This window comes from Lissotriton vulgaris, unplaced genomic scaffold (assembly GCF_964263255.1).
Source record: "Lissotriton vulgaris unplaced genomic scaffold, aLisVul1.2 SCAFFOLD_1275, whole genome shotgun sequence".
In the NCBI taxonomy this organism is placed as follows: Eukaryota; Metazoa; Chordata; class Amphibia; order Caudata; family Salamandridae; genus Lissotriton; species Lissotriton vulgaris.
The window spans coordinates 495,675-516,452 of NW_028246314.1; positions in this window are offsets into that span (position 1 = coordinate 495,675).

A 20,778-nucleotide genomic window follows, 5' to 3' on the forward strand; every position below is an offset into this window, starting at 1 on the left:
TCTGCCAGCAACCATGTCTCCTTCAGCCACTCCACCGGACTACACTGGACCGACCACAGCTGCATCCATTTCAATTATAAGAAGACTACAACAGACCACAGCACACTACAGATCCCCCGCAGATGCTGGAGCAAAGTCACCACAGACCAGCTTACCACATCACTGAGCCAGAACCCACCAGCCGACACCTCCGACACCAAAGTCGCAGCCCACAATCTCGCACAGTGGATCACCAACTGAGCCTACAACCTCGCTCAACTGAAGAACCCCCCAGGCAAGACCAGCAACAGAAAAACGACATGGTTCACCGATGCCCTCAAAGACTCAAAGAAATCATGCTGCAGGCTCGAAAAAACCTGGCGCCATGAACGGACGACAGAAAACATGACAGTCCTCAAGAACACCACTTGCGAACACCACCAGCTGATCCAGACCACCAAAAGGACATTGTTCGAAGAGCGATGGGACAACAACACCCACAACAGCAAGGAACTCTTCAGCATCGTAAAAGAGTTCTCCAACCCCAAAGCCAGCAACAACGACATCATCACACCATCACAAGACCTCTGCAACTCCCTTGCCAAGTTCTTCTACCCGAAGATATACAGAACAGCTTTGACGCCCAGACACCACCTCCAGTCACCAAACCAACGGCCCACACCACCACCCTAAGCGACTGGACCCCATCAGCACAGTAGACACCACCCACGTCATGAACACCATCTACTCCGGCTCTCCCTCTGACCCATGCCCTTACCACATCTACAACAAAGCAGACGCCATCATCGCACCCCACCTCCGGAACATCATAAACAACTCCTTTGCTTCAGCCACCTTCCCAGAGAGCTGGAAGCACACAGAGATCAATGCCCTTCTGAAAAAAACCCACAGCTGACCTTGAAGACCTCAAGAACTTCCGCCCCATCTCTCTTCTTCCCTTCCCGGCTAAAGTCATTGAGTAGACCGTCAATAAACAGCTGACTGCATTCCTTGATGCAAATAACTCGCTCGACCCATCACATTCCGGATTTTGTGCCAACTACAGCACTGAGACAGCCCTCATCGCAGCCACCGACAAAATCAGGACCCTGATGGACAACGGGGAGACAACCGCCCTCATTCTCCTAGACTTCTCAGACACCTTTGATACCGTCTGCCACCACACCCTAATAATCTGCCTCTCCAAAACTGGGATCCAAGGAAAAGCGCTGCACTGGATCACCTCGTTCCTCTCCAACAGAACCCAGAGAGACTGCCTTCAATTCTACAGCGACCAAGATCATCTGCGGCGTACCCCAAGGCTCTTCTCTCAGCCCAACCCTCTTCAATATCTACATGAGCCCCCTCGCCGCCATCGCATGCAAACATAACCTCAACATCATCTCCTATGCTGATGACACCCAGCTGATACTCTCCCTCACCAAAGACCCAACCACTGCCAAAACCAACCTCCAGGAAGGAATGAAGTACGTCGCGGAATGGATGAAGCTCAGTTGGCTGATACTGAACTCAGACAAAATGGAGGTCCTCATCCTCGGACAATCCCCATCCGCCTGCGACGACACATGGTGTCCCACAGCGCTGGGCACTGCACCGTCACCCACATACGCAACCTGGGATTCATCCTGGACTACTCGCTCACGATGACCAAAAAAGGCAATGCCATCTCATCCTCCTGCTTCAACACCCTGCGCATGCTCTGAAAGATCTTCCGGTGGATCCCCACAGAAACCAGAAAGACGGTCACGCAGGTCCTCATCACCAGCTGACTAGACTACGGGAATGCCCTTTACGCAGGAACCACAGCCAAACGACTTCAGCGCATACAGAACACCTCCGCACGACTCATCCGCAACATCCCTTGCCACAGCCACGTATCGGCCCACCTGAGAAACCTGAACTGGCTCCCCATCAGCAAGAGGATCACGTTCAGGCTCTTCACCCACACACACAAAGCACTCCACAAGATGGGTCCAGAATACCTCAACAACCGCCTCTCGTTCTACTCTCCTACCCACCAGCTCCGCTCCGCCAGCCTCACCCTCACAACTGTCCCACGGATCCGCAGAGCCACCAACGGAGGAAAGTCGTTCTCCTACCTGGCCGCCAAGACATAGAACTCCCTCCCCACACACCTACCACTGACCCAGGACCATCTCACCTTCAGGAAACACCTCAAGACCTGGATATTTGAGAAGTAGTGAGAAGTAGTGCCCCCCCTCTCCCTTCAGTGCCTTGAGACCCTCGCGGTGAGTTGCGTACTCTACAAATGTATTGATTGATTGATTGATTGATTATCATCTGGTACATCCTAATGATCTGCCTTACAAAAAAGGGTCTTGGCCTCTGTTCTTACCGGCCTGATTGTCTCTCTCTGACTCCTTACATATCGCTAGCAATTTAGTCTGGCACCTAGGTCCATCGCCAGTTGGTCTTTTCTTTATAAAAAAAAACCCCCAAAACACTAAGATCCCGTAATTTTGCTCCCGCCCTCACAAGGTCTCACCTAGACCTCTCATATAATGGATATAAGTCTTGTCCCCACAGGACCCAACTCTTTCACTGTTATTTACCCACCTAACCTCTCCAAAAAGGTGGCCAAAAAAACACAAACATCAATTACTCTAAACCTGCCCCAAAACATTACTCTCAGATGTTAACTTTTGAGTCAACAAGGATAAACTTTCTAATGACCTCATCTTCGCCTCCAGAAAATGAGGTAGTTGGAGGTCTGTCTTCCACTCCATGCTTATTATATCGGGTACCAGGAAAACCCTGCATTGCCTCAATCTTTCAGCCTCGCCCTTGTCCTTTTTCAATGCATTTACTACCATCACCCTCTACAACAACGTTATTATCCTAATTAAAGCATCCAATGTCAATTTAGCCAAGATGGATAATATTTACCCTATTCTCCAAAAGCAGCGATCTCTAAATCCAATCTTTCCGGCTTAATAAGTCCTACAACACACAATATCACTCTCACACCTACCACTGCAACTGGGAGGTCCTCAACTCCTCATAACTCTCCTCATCACCTATGTGATATCGGATCCTCTCACTCCCCGAAGTTTGTTTTGCCAGACCCCTCGCGCTCCACTCGACCATAGACTCAGGGGCTAATGGCTCTACATCGACACATACTTCACTGATCACTAAGCTGTCACACCACAATCCCAGTGGCATTTTATCCCCTCCCTCTCCACTGCCCTTTCTCTTTCCTGATGATCTCCTTTGCTCGATACTGCCAAACATGCCACCATCTCAAACAGGCTCCAGGCTCCTGCCCGCCACAGTTTCTATCCAATCAATTCCATCCCACCCCCCTTCACCCACCTCCTATCCTTTATATGTAGCTCACCCCACCACTGCCCTATCTTCTGGCCATGCAAACTGATACTACACAAGACATCATTGAATCACTGGCTCATCCTGACCTCTCCATTGTTGCTTTTGAATGACCAGATCTCCCTCGAGGCATCACATCTCTGGCAGAACTATCCACCCAACCACTTTCCTATATTCAACACTCAGACTTGACTGCATGCTTGAAGAAATCTCTCTCCACTCTGCCTACTCACGGATGAATTTCATGAACTGAAAGCCTTCTCTATCGATCATCTACACCTGCTTAGAATACTATTCGCACTAGGGAACCTGCCCTTGAACCTCACGTGCACAACCCCTGTCTTAGACATGAGTCGCTCTCACCTTACCTTAAAACCTTTACCACTCCCCAATGCTCCCTCCCACCCCAGAAGAATGAAGACCAAGCTAACAAACAGTGATATTGATGTTCTTCTCCTCTCCTATGCCCTCCCATTAAACACCGACACATCCTCTCTGGCATCATGCACGACCCCTCTGGGCTTAATCTAAGCCACGCATGCCAACCCGAACAGGAATCCCTCCCATTACGTCAGAGTTATTAACAATGACAACCTCAAGTGAGTGAACATCATGCAGATTCCGACCGCCCATGCACCTCTCCAATTGAAATGCATACTACTCAACTGCAGATCAGCGAGTAAACACGCAGCCAATATCTTTGAACTCATTCAGAACAATGAGCTGGATATCATCATCCTCACGGAAACCTGGCTAAATGGTTTTTTCACCCCTATCCATGACCTTCTAGTCCCACCTAGCTATGACATAATTCAATTTGACAGATCTATAAAACAGGGTTGAGGATTTGCCTGAATACACTGAAATACACTCTCGGTCTAATCCTTCCATCTTAATACATCTTACAACACACAATATCACTCTCACACCCACCACTGCAACTGGGATACCCACAACCCCTCATAACTCTCCCCACCACCGATGTAATATCGGATCCTCTCAATCCCCTGAGTTAGTTTTGCCAGACCCCTCACGTTGTAGTGTAGTTCCTATTTTCCCAATAGGCTCTGCGCATTGGAATACTATATCCAATATATTTGATATAGGACTGAGGTCTAAATATGTCTCTATCGAATATATTACACTTAATTGTGAGTGCCAGCTAGCTCAGAGGTCACTAGAAACTTTCCCGAATATACACAAAGGGATTTGTTTCTGACAACCGCTTAAACATGACAACTTAGTTTCCCCAAGAATAAACGTATCTTCAGAGTCGTGGAAACAATAGATAGATATTTTACTCAGTCAATCGTGCATGCTTCATTTAATCAGAGGTGCAGAGAAAAATAGAGAGACAGGCGTTTTCAATAAAAGAATTTATTGAACAGTCTTCTTTCTCTTGCAAGTAAAGTGAACTGCTACAATCAGAATACTGGTTGCAAAGTATAATGCATACAGTATGAAGAGTATTATAAAATAACTCTGTTGATGCCCTTGGGCTAAGTTGTGCGGTAAAAGATTCCCTTCATTCATTCATTCATAAAAGCATTGTATGGTTTCTAAACCATAAATAAATACCTATATAAATAACAAAGGCTAAAAATACCCAATTAGTGCTTCTAAAATATGCCTACCGCAATGTACCTAACATAAGTCTAGTACATGAGAAGAAGTAAGTGAGGTGTAGCATAGGTTTAGTTTTTCTTTGCCAAGAATCTAACCAAGATTATTCTTAGGGTCTAATCAGCTCTGTACCTTGATTTTAGAATGAAGGAGGTCTGGTATCTCTGTCTCAGGACTCGATTTCCCAACACCCCGCAAAGGGAGCTTGGAACCACTGGAGCTGGATTCTCAGCGAGGGAAAGGACAGCTCCTCGATCAGTGCCTCAGCTGGAGGGTCGGCTTCCTTCGGCACTTGCTGTAGTGAGCTGTGTCAGGCAGGTAGATAGTCGAGCTGCTCCGAACCACTGTGTGTTTACTAGGGCAAGTGTAGGCATATTTATACCTGGAAGGTGCCTAGTTTGATGTAAAGTCGTACATAATAATGGCATCAAAGAACCCCAAGGGAATGGTAGTTGTTTGAAAACTCTATGAATTCTTGGACAAATCAATATTCAAGCAAGGGGATGTCCCAGACTGCTAAAGCTGAGTTTTCCAAGACATTTTTGTGGCTTTTTGGAATGAGTGGAAGTAGCCATGCCTGTATTTGGACTGCATAGGTTATGTCTAAATATGATTATGATGTATATGCCTATAAAAGGGCAATGTGAATTGTACCTATATAAGGGCATGAATCAGTAAATTTTGTTTGGATCCTAAAACGCTATACAACAATTTTCCACTTGACCATAGACTCAGGCAGCTAATGGCTCTACATCGACTTATACTTCCCTGATCACTAAGCGGTCACATCACGATCCCAGTTGCAGGTTATCCCTTCATTCTCCACTGACCTTTCTCTCTCCTGGTGAACTCCTTTGCATGATACAGCCAAACACGCCACCATCTCAACTGGGCTCCAGGCTCTTGCCCTCTGTGGTTTCTATCCAATCCATTCCATCCCAACAACTTTCCCCCACGTCCTATCATATTTAGCTCACCCCACCACTGCCCTATCATTTCTCCATGCGAACCGGTACTACACAAGACATCATTGAATCACTGGGTCCCCATGACCTCTCCAATGCCACTTTTGACACACCATATCCACCTTGAGACATCACATCTCTGGCAGAACTATCCACACAACCACTATCCTTTATCCAACACTCAAAGTTGACTGCATGCCTTGAAGAGATCTCTCTCCATCTGCGTCTACTCATGGAGGAATTTAATGAACTGAAGCCCTCCCTATCAATCATCTCCCCCTGCTCATAATGCTATGTGCACTAGGGGACCTGCCCTTGAGCCTTTACGGGCGCAACACCTGTCTCAGACCTGAGTCCTTCTCACCTTACCTCAAGAACTTTACCACTTCCCAATGCCCCCTCACACCCCAGAAAAATGAAGACCAAGCTATCAAACAGTGATATTGATGTTATACTCCTCACTTATACCCTCCCATTAAACACCGACTCGTCCCCTCTGGCATCATGCACGTCCCCTCCGGGCTTTATCCAAGACATCCATTCAAACCCGAACAGGGAACCCTCACACAACCTCAGAGTTATAAACAAGGACAACCTCAAGCGAGTGAACATCATGCAGATACCGACCACCCATGCACCTCTCCAATTGAAATGCGTACTACTCAACTGCAGATCAGCGAGTAAACACACAGCCGATATCTTTGACCTCATTCAAAACAATGAGCTGGATATGATCATCCTCAAAGAAACCTGGCTAAATGACTTGTCCACCCCTATTCTCGACCTTCTAGTCCCACCTAGCCATGACATAATTCAATTGGACAGATCTATAAAACAGGGTGGAGGATTAGCCTGAATACACTGAATTACACTCTTGATATCACATTTTGATTCCTCCACTCTAGCCTCCAGTGAGTGCCTATGCATCAACATCTCTAGCAATCACCGCCCAGTATGCAAATTACACACATTTTACCACCCCCTGGAGACAATCTTTTCCTCATTGAACAATTAATAGAAATCGTCTCTTCCAATTATAACACCTTAGTTTCCCAAATCTTCCTGGAAGATTTCAACCTTCACTGGTCTAACTCAAACAATCAAGCTGTAAACTGTCTAAAATATTTCCTATTGAAGCGCAAGCTGACACAATACTGTGGGAGTCCGACCCATAACAAGGGTGAAACTCTGGACCACATCATCTCCAAAAGAAAAAACATCTCAATAGATGACATTATCCCTTCTGATTGGTCTGACCATGACAGCATCTTCTTCCTAATTAATAAACAGTTCTCCCTGAAGAGGGTCCAACCCAAGAAAACGAAGCAGTGGAAAAGGAACCTCAGGAATATAAACTCTATTGATTTTGAAACACGCTGATGAAAGGGCTTCACTCCTCAATCAAACATGTCTGATGTTCATGTCGTCATGGCTTTCTATAATAACAACATAGCTGGTGTCCTGGACGAAGTAACCCCTCTACAACAAAATAGAGCCTCGTTCAAAATCTCCAAACCTTGGTTCAACGACAACCTAAACGCTGAACGCAGTAACCTATGGGTTGCTGAAAGATCCTGGACAATCAGAATCCTCCACTGAACTAATTCACCTTAAATCTGTCAGGAACACTTATAACAAAAAAATCAGAGCTGCAAAGGCTGAATTCATCTTAGCCCAACTCGATCAAACCAACAAATCGCCCAAGAAACTGTTTGAAATTAAAAAACAACAATTGTGCAAGACACCCAACAACTCTGACCTTGGTGACGGCCTTCTATCATGTGACGAGATAGCAGCCTTCTTCACAGAGAAAACAAAAAGAATCTGTATTGAACTGGAAGCAAAGAGGTCTATTGTCCCAACATCCAGGAAGGCTGCTCCTCAAGCTCACCATGAGCAGACCATTGCCTCTGGTATTTGCACCAAGAACGATGCCTCTTGGATTTCCTTCACTCCCCTCAGCAAAAGAGACATATTTAACACTCTGCGAGTGATCAACCCATCTAATCATTTCATTGACCCGCTACCACCACCCATCTTCAAAGACATCAAGGATACCATCCTGCCCCATTGACAAAGATTATCAACGCCTCACTGTTGCAAGGCACCATCCCCGACTGCCTAAAGGTAGAGTAGGTCTAAAAAAACCTGATGCAGTCAGATCTGATCTCAATAACTTCCGGCCTATATCCACCATCCCCACGCTGGATAAACTGCTAGACAAATGCATGCAGATGCAACTTTGTGCACACATTGAGTATTTCCAACTTCTGGACCAACATCAGTCCAGGTTTTGAAGAAGTAACAGCATGGAATCTGCTCTCACTCACATTATAGATGAAATCTTGAAAATGCTATACCAAAATGAAGCATGCCTCCTGATTCTCATTGAAGTTTCTTTAGCTTTTGACACTGTTAACCCTGACAATCTCTTATCCATCCTTGACAACAAGATCAGCTTATCAGGTCAAGGTATTGCCCTGGTTTACTTCCTTCCTCCATAATAGATCACAGAAAGTAAAGGTAAATTAATCCTGATCCCCGACCTCCTCAGCTTCAATGGGGGTTCCACAGGCATTTCCACTATCACTGATACTCTTGAATATATTCCTAGAACCTTTGGCAAACGCTCTGAACTCTGCAAACATTCTCTTCCATATGTATGCAGATGACACTCAACTTTATCTGAAAATCACCACCCCTGAAGACTTCATCTCACTCAACTCTACCCTTAGGATACTCAAAACGGGCAAACTGATAACCACCTCAACACCTTCAAAACCGAATTCCTTGTCATCACTCCACCTAATAACACCCCTAAGATCGACCACTGGCTCAAACATCTTACGGCCTTCAACTGCACTCCCCATGTTACCGATTCTGCAAACTCCCTCAGAATCACACTTGCTAATTACTTGAACATGCAGAATCACATTAGCAATTTATGAAAGGGTTCTACACACCAGATGAACACACTAAGGAACCTAAAACTATTCCTTCTGCAGGAAGACTTCAAGATGGCGGTTTAAGCTCTGGTACTGCCTAGGCTAGACTATGGTAGCGCCACACTCTGTGAACTTCCCAAATATAACTTGGCCCCACTAAGAGCCTCTATTAATGCAGCATCTAGACTGGTCACAGGTACCAAAGAAACAAGACCATCTACCCAGCCCTCAAATCCCTAAACTGGCTGCCATATGAATCTAGAATACAGCTAAAGATAGCCTGCATGAGCCACAAAGCCCTACATCTCAAGACTCCCACTTGTCTAACTCACAATATAGAACTATCTGGAGGTTGCAGACAGCCATGAAGTGCAAGTTCATTGCTCCTAAAACCACAGATCTTCCACAAAAGGAAAACAAGTTAGAGAGCTTTCTCTGGTGGTGCCCCAAAGATTTGAAACTCTCTTCCACCGTAAGTCCCATGAATTTCTTCCACTGCTACCTTCAAAAAAGAAGTAAAAAAATCCTAATGTCTGAGTTTTTACCATAACACGCCCCCTGCCCCACCGCTTATTGAGTGCCCCTTGTTTGACCACCAGATTGTTGGACTCCTTTGAATCCCAGCATTCACCTGCCCTTCTCATTTATATATCGAACATTATCGAATATTCCTCTCCATGGCCTATATCTGCCTTACCTTATTTGTGATGCACTGATATCTTGTTGTGTTATGCATATTCATGTAATACCTATCCTAATTGTAAAGTGCTCTGATACCCGTCTGGGTCCTGTCTGCGCTATATAAAACATTCAAATCAAATTGTTGAGATACTTAATTTCTGCCTGACTCTAAATGAGTTTAATTTAGTGGAGAAGGTACTCCGTTGCCGCTGCGACATAGTATCCTCTCTGCTGAACCCTAAATCAGGCCCCTAATCTTTTTTAATTCACTCTCTGAGATCCTTCTTATGCGTCCTTATATCAAATCAAGTCTTGTTTACTATCTCTGTGTCTGATAATGTTTTATAGTGGTTATGCCATCTGTTTACAGTTCCGTTCAGAAGGTGGGCACCCAAAATATGAATATGTCTCTTTAAATTGTGGATTTTTCTCTGCGTTGCAAGCACAACACAATAGTTACAAAGAACGCCTTGTCACAACGCACTGCCATTACAACGCTAGTCATTACAATGACTTGTGCTAGATGGCGAACTGGACTTAGGAATATTATGATTTACTATTCCAACTCCAGTGTGTGCAAATTTAGGGAAAGTGTTGGAATAGTAATTCACACTATTTCTTATCCTAGAGAGCCATATAGCGCAAGTATTTGTAATGACTTGAGTTGTAATGGTACTGTGTTGTGACAATGCCGTCTTTGTAACAACCGGGTTGTGTTTGCATTGTAGAGTACAATCCGCGATGTAAACTTGTTCCCACAAATATCGACTTAGGATTCTCGATGGCACCAAGTGTTGCACACACAATACTGAAGGAAAAAATAGTGAAAGGTATGTAAGTAAAGATTTTCTATAGGTAACTCCACATATATGTAGCTTAATATATATATATATATATCTTTATGGTCCATAGATATGGAGTTAGGAATAGTTATTCTATACCTCCTCCATAACCACATCCCTTATTTAGTCCCTCAATATTCTGTACAGGATATTAATGTATCTCGATATTCCTAGCCTCGAAATTCTGTAATACAACACTTTCAGAACATGCTGCTGAATAATCTTATTTTCAGAAGAGCAACATACAAGTAGCCTTCCAGTGTCTAGGAGAGGATCCAGGTGCTCTCAGTGAGCACTGTGGAGAAAAAGTCCAACAGAGATGCAAGTGCTCAAGGACTTAGACATTGGGCTTTTGACAAGGGAAATATAATATGAAGATAACAATGAACATGCCGCTTTGTACATTGCAAATAAACTCAATAGTGTCTAATAATGGATATTTATATTACCTGTCACTGCTAAATCCAACAGAAGGAAAAGTGTGCAGACAAACGCAGTCACCAGATCAGCTTTCATTCTGCAAATAAAAAATGAAATGTTTAGCCATTTTGATTTCATTGAAACTGGAGAGGAAGCAGAGGGCCGCCATGAACATGGTAGAGACTACTGAAACAGAGGACTGGGCCAGGCCAGATGACAAGAAACTCATTTGAATATCCCACCATTTACCATGAACCTCAAATAACTGAAACCTGATTTTCCCTTTATTTCTTTTCAACTTTTAGGCCCCGCCGGAGTCAGCAGGATTTGCAGACTTTGAGGAGCAGAAAGTTTCAATATGATACAGAGTTATAAAAAACCAAAACAATTTACATTCAATTTAAGCAGAATGTGGCAGAGTTTCATCTGTAAATCACCATTGGTGGAGGGGTAGGAGTCCGCCGTATGTTTGTTAAGAAACTAAAGGTGTTTGTATGTTCCTGATGTATCTCAATGCTTTGTCAGCAAGTAATCCATGGAGGGTGTTCTTAGTCTTGTGTGGGGTGCACTTCATCTTGAGTTATGCGCTTTCCATCAGACAGACTTCTGGCTTCTCAGAATTCGAGGACCCCCTATAATACTCAATTTCTGGTCTGAGTAGGTGAGGTTTTAGCTTTAGGTCTCTGTAAGTAATACTCATTCAATTATACTTTCTGCGTGCTTCAAGGGGGAGCCATTTTAGAGATAAAATAACAAAGGTGATATGGTCTCCTGAAGCTAACCAAGACCTTTTGATTTTAAAGAAACTATAGCTACTGTCTAACGTCATTGTGAGGGACAACCACTCTGCTCTTTACCATAGAGCACATCCACCATCAAAGAAGTTCCCTCCACTGCCAGGGACTCCTATGACAATGTATAGTTTTAGAGACCAAACCATTGTTTTACTTTTATCCCAAAATTTGTAATAGTGGTGAGTGGCCAGCAGCTTCCCACAACAATATTTTTGTACAGAAACCATGACATAACAAAATAAATACAAAGCCAAAAGGATGCCAGTCTCATAGGCTTCTGTAATGCTTGTCTATTTTTAAAATGAGGTGTGCTACAGAGTGTATGCATATGTCGGGAAGGAAACAAGTAATTGGATCAGATGTGAGCCAAGAACCTTTCATTTTAATAAAAATATATAGACCTTAACATACTTATGTACAGAGGATTTTCAGGCAACCGTTTTCATCCATTGTTAAGTTGCACGGTCAATCATATGCTTCTTCTGCCCACCATATAACACAGCAGGTGTCTGTGGTTAAGCCCACTTCTGCTGGTGGTTTCCTCATGTTTGAGTGAAGGCATTCCAAAGAACAGCGTAACGGACTGGTAGGTCAATGTGTCCCTTTGTAAAAATGTATGTGTACATATACACATACATTTTTGATTAGGTGTTCCCAGAGAAGGCCCTATTCAATCAGAGCAACAGATGTAGACAAGTAAAAAGATTATTACGTTTTAGGATGCAACTGACTCAGAGGGAGAAGGCTCCTCAAATCAGTTTGATTCTCTGGCAGAGGATCTTTTGACAAAGGAGATTTGCCTAGTCCAATCTACCTCCATTGATAGATTTGAATTGATAAAAGATGTGTATACTTTCTTTTGACAGATTAGACAAAAAAAATATTGACCCTCGAATCAATGACTGAAGAGAACCAGTCCGGTCTGAAACCACCTTCTAGCTTCATTCCAAATTTAAATCAGATAGAACCAGGAGTGGATATCTATGAGAAGGCAGTTGTTTCTAAAATGTTGCAAGTTCAAAGATATGTTCCAGCACCTCGCCCAATATGTGACAACAGGAATATCTAGCCCTTAATTTATTGAGGGACAACAGTAATATTACTATCAGACCATGTGACTAAGGCAGGGGTATTGTTATCTTCAACACACAGGAATATAAAACCAAAATTAAAGAACTGTTTAGGATACCTGAACACTATAGAAAGATCAGAGAAAACCCTGAAATGAGGCTAAAAGAAAAAAAACATACCATTGTGGAAAGATCATTGCTGGAAGTTGTTATTTGTAAAAATTATGCAGAATTTTTTACACCAACCAATGCTCCCATACCAGTCATCTATGGGGTTCCTAAAACACATAAAGACACCATTAACCTACCTTTGCACCCCTTTGTATCCACGGTAGGAGCAGCCCCAATAACCCTTGTCTAAATACATGGACGTGTCACCTAAACCTTTGATACATAAACTTCTGTCCTAGGTCAAATATACAGGTCATCTTATTTCTAAGATACAAGGCTTGCCCTTTAATGCCCAAAAAGAATTTATGATAACTATGGACATAGAGGCGCTATACACGAATGTGCCTCAAACCCAGGCCCTTAAGGTTATTTGCGAGACTCTGCACTAGGACAACAACAATTCAAACCAAAGCTTCCTCCAGCAAATGTTTTAAGCTAGTTCTTAATGAAAACATTTTTTTCTTTGATGGTTGGGCTTAACAACATACCAAGGAAGTGAGTTTGGGAGCAGCATATGCCCCTAGTATAGCAAATCTATATATGGGCAGCTTTGCGACCAAGTATATCTATAAGGAAATTTCCCCATTTGATGAGAATATACCCAATGGTCAAGTTTCATTGATGAAATTTTTTTCACGTGGTGTGGAAAGGAGGATGATCTAAACTAACTTCTTCAATGGATCAACCTATGTGATATCCATCTGAAATTTGCTGTGAAAACTAGCACTGAAAAGGTGTAATCCCTGGACATATAGATAGAATATTGTAATCAAAAACTTCAATTTTCCTTATATACTAAACCTACAGCTAGGAATATGCTCCTTCACTTCAGTAGCTTCCATCCTCTCTGTCAAAAACAGTGTATTCCCTTTAGTCAAGTGTTACCACCACAGAAAAATTGCACTAATATTGAGTAATTTTTGAGACATGCCGAAGATTTGTAATCTAAACTTTTAGATGGAGCGTATCCCAAAAACCTTTTTCAAGATTCTTTCAAAAGAGCTAGATATTACAACAGAGACAGCATGTTTGAGACCAAAAAATAACAGATAGAAGACAAGTTAGTCTGTGTTACATGGTACTCTAATCTTGATCAGAAGATCAGATAAGCAGTTAACTCTCAGTAGCACCTCTTGAACATTAACAATGACAATGTCAAACTTGCCTCACCAACTTTTGCATTAAAGAAAAATAAAAAACTGCATAACTTTTAGGTGAATGCCAAATTGAGAGAGAGAGAGAGCGCTTTTGCCAAAAGTCGATTGCTGAGACGAATCCAGTCAAGGGAAATCACAAATGTGGCACGTGCCATGACTGTGAGAATGCTATAGTATTGGACTCTGTTACCATTGGAGAACCATTGGAGAAAAATCTATTAGACTGAGAGGCATGACCAATTAATTGTAGTACCTCAAACATTGTATATCTCATCCTATTCCCATGTGGACTTGGATACTGAATGAGAGTGCAGAACGAGATTAGGAGAGCACAAATCTAATATCCACAATGACAGGGTTTCTGCATCCCTTGTTCAAAATTGGTCAGAAATAAATTACATTGAGAAGGATCTCCGATGGACCTTCATTGAAAAAAATATCACATATAGAGGAAGTGATGACACTGCTCTTCGTAAGAGTCTCAGTACGAGAGCCTTAATGAAATCACACCCTGGGATAATGCTATCACATGTAACCCCAAAATTATATTGGCTGCTTGTTTGTCCATTGCACGATGCCCCGTTGCTTTGTGTTTTGAGCCCTGTTCAGCATGCTTATTATATGGCTTTTTAATTCTACTCAGTAACTAACTGTATACAAAGTAAACATATTTTTTCATTCTACTTAGTCTCCTAGGGTGTAAACTGCTCTTGTACACATATTTTCTTTATTTACTTTTAGTATACACAGAGTAAGGAGTACTTTGATCTTTCATATTGATAAGTTTTTTCTAGCACAAAATCTTTTTTTCAGTGGCTATATAAATATATGCATATCATTATTAATATTCACCTGATTTAGACCTACCCTGGAACTATTGCACAGAAAAGAAAAGATCCTGTTCAGTTAACTGCTAGGTTTAGTTCATGTTTATCTTTGTATCCTCTATGTGGATCCATGGTTTGCTTAGCCTGACTTGAGGCACTCCTTTGCGCCATGTTCTTTGTGTCTTGGTTGTATCACCTGCTCATATATTCTTGTCATCATAGTATTTCTTTACTCAGGTGAAAAGCGCTGTTGTGATCCTGGTAATAGTTGATTCTCTGCTCATAGTCCGCGTTTGCACATATGCATATATTCTGCAGGGAGATTTCTGGGCAAGCTGATTGTCATGCCATTGCCATTTTTTATTTTGGTAAATATTATTCTTTGGTTATTTTACATATTGACATTTGATCATTCTAGTATGGCAATTCTCCATCTTGAGAGTGCCTTATTCAGTTATTTTACATTTTGACATCTGTTTCTTTTAATATGGTGCTTTCCTTTCTCAAGAGTAACTGTGTTTTATTTTTATTCATGTGATCATAGTCAACATCATCATTGAATGTATGTTTTATAGACAAGACAGGCTAATTTCTTTCCCTTCCATCCTGGGAGGGCGAGAAACACGTGGAAGTCTTCGTATACATGGCCCAGTTGATAACATCCAGTCTGAATTAAGGAGTCTTACGGCATGCAGGAAAAAAATTATCTGGCTCGCAAAAAAAGAAAGGGACGAATCAATATGGGCTAAACTGATATGCGATGCAAAAAACAAAAACAGAGCCAGATTTTGGCAGACCATCCGATTCCTAGAGAATCCATCTGCTCTAAGAATCAACTCATATATAACTGAGGACATCTGGGCAAAGTTCCTACTGAATCACTTCAACACAGAAGTTGGCGAATCCGCGGAAGCCGAACCAGAGCACCAAAGTGACCAACAACAATCCAGATCTGAAAGACCGGTCCTTCCCATCGTCTTCACTATTAAGCAGATTGGGGGCAGAATCAAGAAAGGTCGCAATGATGGAGCTCCAGGCCCCAACGGTCTTCCTCCAATCATATTTAAACAGGATTCGAACTAATGGGTTGAAGCTCTCTTTCCCCTCTATAATTACATCCTGGAAAGTGAGAGAATCCCTGACTCCTGGAAAGGATCAATTATTTCACCGATCCACAAATAGGGAGCCATGTTAGACCCAAAAAACTATAGGCTCATTGCTTTAATTGACATTGAAGCCACATTCTATGCAGGGCTCTTATTAAATGAACTTACAGTTTGGGCTCAGGCACAAAACCTAATTCCCATCAATCAAACTGGCTTACAGGAAGGTCTGGGGACCTCAACAAATATTCTCACGCTTTCTCTTTTGTCTGACGCCTCTAAACAAAACAACAAACCGCTATTTGTCTGCTTTATCGATTATAAGGCAGCTTTTGACAGGGTCGACAGGGGGATACTTTGGGCCAATCTAGCGAGGTGGGGAATTCCCACAATCCTTCTAAACCAGCTTATCCTGCTTCACTCCGAAACTTGGGTCCAGATTAAACTTGGAGCAGGAGATACCCTGCCTAGGAAAATTCCAACTACCAAAAGGTTGAAGCAGGGCTGTGTCTTGGCCTAACCTTGTTCAAACTTTTTGTCTCTGATCTTTCGACCGAGCTGGACAAGTTCAACCATCACGCTCCGAACTTGGGGGGCTTAACTCTATCGAACCTCTTGTATGCAGATGATCTGCTACTAATCAGCTGTACTCCAATCGGCCTCCAGCATCTGATAAACACCACAAGTACCTTCGCTGGAAAAAGTGGGCTGACCATAAATCTGGAAAAATCTAAAGTAATGGTATTAAGCCAAGGTCCAAACAAACCCTACCCGCAATGGTCAATGAACAATCGGCTGCTGGTGCCAACAGAGGAGTACACGTTTTTGAGAATCATATTTGAGAGAAATTGCTCATTTTCCAAACAGAAAGCATCCATCAGAGGCAGAGGGACCGTATTGGCAGTTGCTTTAAAAAATATCAAGCAAAAAATAACCGGCCCCAGCCTTATCCCTTTGCTGGAAGTGCTTCGAGCGCGGCTGCTACCCTCTATCACTTATGGAAGTGAAGCAATGAGAGGAAGAGATGAGGCTACTTTGGACACAGCGGTTGCCAAGGCCCTAAGAATAACATTTAATCTTCCGCAATTTACCTCACCAGCTCAAATAAGACTAGAGTTCGGATTGCAAAAGCAGCAATTCTCACGGAAAGGGGCCTACGCCAAATGCTGCTTTAAAATAAAGAGGGCCGAGCCGGGCACATTGAATTCACACCTGTGGTTGGAAAGCTGAAGGAGAAATGATAGCCCAGCAATGAGTTACCTTCATTCAGCAATCAAGCTGCTAGCTTTACAGGATCTATGGGATTCCTGCTCATCCCAGAAAAGCTTCAAGGTCCTGGTAAACAAATCAGTAAAGATTGCATCTCTCGCAGAAGATAATGCTACCCTTAGCAGGAGGGCCCAAGGCGGGTTCGTAATCCAGAGCTACAAGTCATCAAAGCCCCAATTATACTTAGGAACAGATTTTTCAAGAATAACAAAATAACGGTTCCTTCAACTGAGGCTGGGAATCTTACCAGCAAAGCCCCACCTTCCTCCATGGAAACAAACAATCTCCTCTAAATGCTGCAGACTGTGTGGAGATTTAAATGAAGATATAATACATATACTAAGCATCTGCCAGTGGAAAGGAGACAGTTTCTAAAACAGCTCCTGATTGCAAGTCAGGTTCGATCTAGCAGGGAGGCGGTAAAGGCCTGTTTTGAGGGCAGTATTATCCGCCTGTCTTGCAGCCGTGTTTGGTTTATGAGGGAAGCAAATGTAAAGCTAAGTCTGGAAGATCCACAATTTACCGATCTTTATGCTACGCCAGCCGGTTCATGAGATATGCATAATAGCCCCGTACACCTGAGCTTCGATTAGATCTACAAAAATTACCTTGGCTGCTAGGCTGTCAGCAGTCTTCATGGGCCGGCTTCGAGTTCATTGAACTTTGTACTTTCCATAAACATCACTTTACGGGGTGCTTCCATCCACGAGAACAAGCCTTATGACGAACTATTTTACTAACTATGAAGAACTACTTTACCTATCAGTTTTTATTCCCCTGAAATTTTACAGAATACAACATATTTTGTAATCTTTTAGCATTATTTAATGGTGAAGCTATATTATGTGAATTAATGTTTTACTTCTTTGCGAAGGTTTTAATTAATCATGCAATAAAGGCATTATTATTATTATTATTATTATTATTATTATTATTATTATTATTATTATTAGTAAGGAGTGAAGATGTGTGTACATTTGCCAACTAGGAATCGGTAAGTGGGCTTTGAATAAAAGATCAAGCTAAAGGGACCTTTATACATATGACTCTATTATCTCTTGGGAGCTCGACTCATTATCTTCATTTGACATGTTTCATTACATATATTGTTGTGTATATATCTTTGGTGATCTTTTGTGGAGAATATAGTCCCGGTGAGGGATTTTTGTTCACCCCCACGTAGAAGCATATTCAGAGGGAATGGTGTTAGAGATGCCATGCCTGTTTTGTTTATCTTGAAGACATGCGTGTTCATTCTCCATTTGCTGCTATCCTTTTTCCATTAGGTGGGCATCTTTTACTGAAAAAAAACTTTATTCAGATAGAGGGAATATTGTCCATTATGCTAATCCTAGTCTCAAGATATTTGACTGTATATCCTATCTATGGCTATGCATCTTCAGATTGAGAATTTTCATATATTCCTCTTGTGGTTTAATTGCACACTTTGTCCCTATGATATATACATCTGTTCTTTAGTACTAGGTCCAGTACATCATTTTGCCCCTTGGTACATATCTCATGAATATATCTCATGCATGCATTATTTTTTTTGATGCCTCTAAGAAATTCACATACTACGCAGCAGTGATACTTGGAGTTCTCTGATACCGGTAGGTTCTATTCATCTCGTGCTTTATGTCCATTTACGACCATTTGATGTTCGGGTCCATCAACCATTAGATATCAACCTACCTCTTAAGATTCATTTCTTCATACTAGAGAGGTAGCAGACTTTCTTGTACCATTTTTATTTTCAAACACCGGACCTATAGATTACTATTTATCCCAGACTGCATATTTACTTGTTTCTTGTGTCCTCCTCGAAATGCTCATTCTAGTAGAGGATAGAGAAAGCTTTCTCTTCATTAATTCCCCTCAGGGGAGACACCTTATACATTTCCTCACCTTCCTTTTTAAAAACGAGTTAATAATAATGGGCTTCCCTTGCGACCTATCTGGATTCTGTCACCTCTCGCCAACAGAGACACAAGATAGATATATTGTCGGGTGTAAGGCTATGTTCAATTGTAGGACATATTTCACCTATTTATTTCTTTTAGATTATTTTTGGTGAACCTATAATTTTCTCTTTCCCATTTTGTTTCTTTATTTGAATGGTTTTTCACTTTATGGTGTGGTATATGGTAATGTGACACCCTTTATCCTGAACGTCACCATTTATCCAATATATTTAGTTTAAGCAATTCAATTCAACAAAGCTTTATTCGAGGATTATACTCATAAAAGCACAAACATACATTTTTTAAAATACATCATTTTTTAAAAAGAAATTATTTCCTAATTGTACAATAGGTATTAAAATGGTTATACAAACATACATTTATGATACATAAATAGGCCATGCACACCCCAAGTACTTTGCTGTTGCTATAACAACAGGCATATCGTAGAAGTACAAAGTATTCGTAAGGCATCAACACCCCTGATTATCCCTAGGTTTCTACAGAGAGGGGCCAGCCAGACTTTTCTCGGGATAGTATAAACTTTACATAAAAATAGAAAGTGGCCTATGCTTTCTTTTGCTGCTCCACAGGCTGGGCAGCAAGAGGTGGAGGAGCTCCTCCACCTACCTGTCAGTGATCTTAAGGGAAGGGCACCTGATCTTAACTGGTAGAAAACCTTCCTATCCCCAGGATTAGTGATGCTGTCCCAATATGGTTCCAAGGCAGGATATAGTTTAATTACCACGAACCGCCCCGTCATGGAATCGGATCTGGTTCTACTCCAAAGTCTTCCAGCTGCCCAATCCCAATATAAATCTTTAATCGTAGTTTTACTTGGGAATTGTTCCCCAGAGGGGTTGTCCCATAAGTTTAGAAGGCCAAGATCGCCCAAGGCAGTCCTAAGATTTTTTTGCCAAACTATCTTATGGAAGGTATCAGCATTAATTATGGCCGAGACCCCCTCTGCATAATGCCAGATCTCCGGAGTAGTCCAGAGGCATCTCCAATAGAGAATTGGACGCAACCTCGCTAGGTCACTAACTGATCTTCTCCCTAGATCCAGACCGAGTGGAATTAATGGTGTACTCTGTGGAAGTCCAGTAATTCCCCTCAGAAACCTATTCTTAGATATCTGCAAAGGGAGGAGCTTCCCAAAGCCCCATAGCTCAGCCCCATAGAGTGCGGACCCAAGACTGGTTTTATGGGCTTGGACTTGGATTTGTTATGTTCCACCCGGAGTGCCCCCGAGATCTGTTGGTGCCTCAGGACCGCCTTTTCTATATGCTGCGACCATCTTGATTCATTCACAATCTGTATCCCAAGATAGGTAAATGCATTAACCCCCTCTAGCTGGCAGTTGTTCAGAAATATTCTTGGCCGGGGTCTACGTTTTGGTGCAAAGGCCATCAGCTTAGTCTTACCCACGTTCACCTCCAGGCCATGCTCCCTGCAAAAGAGATCAAAAATGTTCAAGGCTTCGCTGGAGTCTTGGATAAAATTAGCGTATCGTCGGCGAACATCAGGATCGGAATCCTGAGGCCCGCCAATGAAGGCGCGTCTACACTAGCATCCAGCATCCGAGCCACTATCCCATTT